Consider the following 4,043-nt stretch of genomic DNA (forward strand, 5'->3'; position numbering starts at 1 on the left):
TTGTCTTATCATTTCCCTCCACTCCGTTCCTTCATTTCCTATGCAAAGCAATAAAAGAAAAACAAAAGTTAAGTCTTATATGGTGGTGGGAAAACTAAATGTACCTAACTACTTGTTCCGAGGGTTACCTGAAACTGGGAGGTTGATCTTGGACAAGATCTTTTGGTTTGACTAGAACTGTCGTGTCCGACTTGTTGGGATGGGAGGAGCTGCTGGTCCTCGTCACCGGAGGAGGGTGGTACCTGCAAGAGACTCTGATGCTAAAGTTAGTACAGGATTTAGGCAGATTTTTTGTAGAATTAGAGTATGAGTTATACCTGGGTACTCCAATGTATTTATAGTAGTGTGGAGTGACATTCCTCGAGATAAGTTTGTTATCTTATCTTATCTTTTGGAGGGTGAGATCACCTATCTTTTGGCCAGCCGCTTTTTAGTAGGCGGTGACCCTTCTTTCTTGGGCCTTTTCGGGCCTTCGTGGCGATTCGTCCGAGCTCTTTCTGAAGAGGTCGGCAGCAGATCAAGTTTCAAAGAGATCAGTTGCTTCATCCTTGCCCAACCCGGACCTAATAGCTCGGTCCAGGGTATGAACAGTGCCCCTGCTTGAGTTTGGACCTTTCCATGAGATCATGCTTTCTGAGCCTCGATCTCTTTGGGGAAGTCGTGCTTAAGCATCTTTGTCCGGTCTGCTCCTCCGTTCGCAAATTTTGCATTGCTTTTAACTACGGAGTGTTTTTTTTGCCTTCGCTCCTTTATTGCTGCGTTTGTTCCTCGAGGGGGTTACCTCCTTGGGAATATGCACGCACTTTTTAATGCCTATTGATTAGGCTTTTAATTCCTTTTTCCGTTCCATTCCCTCACTTAATTTGAAATTGAAAGGGTTTAGACTTTTGCTTTTAGTTTCTTGCTCTCATCCGTTTTATTTGCTCAGTGAAAAGAAGCTTCCTTTCGTTCATCTTTTGATTGCCCTAGCACTCCAAGAGTGTTTCTGCTTTTACTTTATGCCTATTACGTGTTTTATTTGTCGTCCTCCTTTGCGCTTTACTCTTGCATGTTTTCTTTTTGTACAAAGTTTTGATCTTTGCTGAGCTTCTTTTTTAAAATGGTTGAAGCTTTCTGGTGATTTTTGTATTCCTTTGTTTCTTCAAAGTTGCGATCTTTTTATTTCTGTTTGCTTCAGACATGTGGGCACTTAGGTTTCTGTCACTATCTCTGATGTTTACTTTGTTTGAGAAGTCTAGGGTTTTAGTTTCTGCGACATTTCTTTTTCTATGTTCTGTACTGTTGCCTCTAAAGGGTGTCCCTGGGCTTTTAGTGTTGATTTCTTTGCTTTGTGTGAATCCTGGGGTGCCCTTTTACTGCCAGGCTTGTTACTTGTTGGTTGTTTCTTCCTTTTCTATTGTCGTCCGAGTTGTTTGGTAGTGACCGTTTATATTTTCTTGTTGTAGGTGTAGTTATATGTCTTCTCGTAAAAATATTGTCGAGATGTCCACAAAGGTCCCTGATGGTATGGTTATGAATGAAATTTTGACGGTTTAGAATTTCACAATTGAAATCTCATTGCTAGTATAGTTTCTAAACCAACAAATAATTCTCTCATACAAAAATTTGGTTATCACAAGTAACAAACCCCTAAAAATAATAACTGAAGTATTCAAACCTCGGGTCATCTCTCAATGGAATTGCAGGGAAGTGTTCTTGCTATTGGTTATGAGTTGTATATTTTGGGATTTTGATAAGAGACATGAAAGATAAATTGTGAAAGAAGTAAACTAATAATTAAGAAAGCTCTTGGTAAGGAATGAGAATTAGAAGTCCTATCCTCATTATCATCATCAATTGTGATGAGAATTGTCCATTGCTCCCACTTAGTCAACCTCTAACTACGAAGGAAAGTCAAGTGGATAAATCAATTTGATTCCTCAAGTCCTAGTCAACTCCTAAGGAAAGACTGGAGTTAGTGGAATTCAAATCAACTAGCAACTTCCAATTTTCAATCAACAAAGGAGTTTGATAACTCAAGAGTCTCCAATTACTCAACCAAAGCCAAGAGGAGAAAAATCTACACTAACATCCTTCCAAGCATTTTATCAAACACTTGAAAGGCACAAAAGAAAAGCAAGATAAAATTGCAAGAAAAGTAGATCGACAACTAATAATTGCAAGGAACTAACAACAATAAAGCAAATCAACAATAAAGGAACATAGAAGATAAATTGCATTAAAAGAGAAATAGAAGAAATAAAAGTGCATCAACAACAAGTGAACAATTACAAGAATGAAATACAAAACTAGAGAGAGGAAAGGTAAAGGAACAAGGAATTGTAAAGGAAAAGTAAATCAAAGCAAGAATTAAACCTAGATCTAAGAAATCCTAATCTAACATAATCCTAATTCTAGAGAGAAGAGAGAGCTTCTCTCTCTAGAAACTAACTAAATCATTCCCTCCAAAATTCAATTATGACTTCCCCCCAACTAAAGCCCCCTTGATCTTTGATGAGCGGATAATTTATACCCTTTTTGGCATTGTTTTTACATAGTTTTTAGTATGATTTAGTTATTTTTTATTATATTTTTATTAGTTTTTAATTAAAAATCACATTTCTGGACTTTACTATGAGTTTGTGTATTTTTTGTGATTTCAGGTATTTTCTGGCTGAAATTGAGGGACTTGAGCAAAAATCTGATTCAAAGGCTGAAAAAGGACTGCAGATGCTGTTGGATTCTGACCTCCCTGCACTCGAAATGAATTTTCTGGAGCTACAGAAGTCCAATTGGGGCGCTCTCAATTTCGTTGGAAACTAGACATCCTGGACTTTCCAACAATATATAATGGTCTATACTTTTCCCGAGATTTGATGGCCCAAACTGGCATTCAAAGTCAGCCTGAAATATCTTGGCGTAAAACGCCCAAATTGGCACCAGAATTGGAGTTAAACGCTCAAATTGGCACCAAAGCTGGCGTTTAACTCCAAGAATAGCCTAAGCACAAAAAAGGTTCAATGCTCAGCCCAAGCACACACCAAGTGGGCCCCGGAAGTGGATTTATGCACTATCTGCAATTAGTTACTCATTTTCTGTAAACCCTAGTTACAAGTTTAGTATAAAAACTACTTCTAGTGATTTATTTTACATCTTTGATCATTTTGGAACTTGTATGTTCATGTTTGGAGGCCGGCCTCATGGCCATGCCTAGACTCTTATCACTTATGTATTTTCTACGGTGGAGTTTCTACACCCATAGATTAACGTGTGGAGCTCTGCTGTTCTTCATCAATTAATACAAGTATTATTGTTTTTCTATTCATCTCACGCCTACCTCTTCTCTAAGATATTCACTCGCACTTCAACCTGATGAATGTGATGACTCGTGACACTCATCATCATTCTCACTTATGAATGCATTCCTGACAACCACTTCCGTTCTGTCTGCAATAGCTTGAGTGTGTATCTCTTGGCCTCCTGGTTCACAACGCATGATTGCCTCTCCTGACAACAGAGCAATTCATTCCGTGAGATCAGAGCCTTCGTGGGATAGGCTAGAACCATTGGCAGCATTCCTGAGATCCAGAAAGTCTAAACCTTGTCTGTGGTATTCCGAGTAGGATCCAGGAAGGGATGACTGTGATGAGCTTCAAACCTGCGAATGTGGGGCACAAGTGACAGTGTGCAAAAGGACAATGGTCCTATTCCGACGCTAGCGGGAACTGACAGATGATTAGCCGTGTGGTGACAGCGCATATGGATTTGTTTTCATCCGAGAGGATCATACAGCTTGCCATGGAAGGAGGTAACGCATGGTTGGAAGAAGGCAGTAGGAAAGCAGAAGTTCAGAAGTAACAAAGCATCTCCAGACGCTTATCTGAAATTCTCATCAATGAATTACATAAGTATCTCTATCCTATTTTATATTTTATTTATATTTTAATTATCAAAACCTCATAACCATTTGAATCTGCCTGACTAAGATTTACAAGGATGACCATAGCTTGCTTCAAGCCGACAATCTTTGTGGGATCGACCCTTACTCACGTAAGGTATTACTT

Source organism: Arachis ipaensis, chromosome B1, assembly GCF_059453495.1.
Source record: "Arachis ipaensis isolate K30076 ecotype BB chromosome B1, ASM5945349v1, whole genome shotgun sequence".
Classification (NCBI taxonomy): domain Eukaryota; kingdom Viridiplantae; phylum Streptophyta; class Magnoliopsida; order Fabales; family Fabaceae; genus Arachis; species Arachis ipaensis.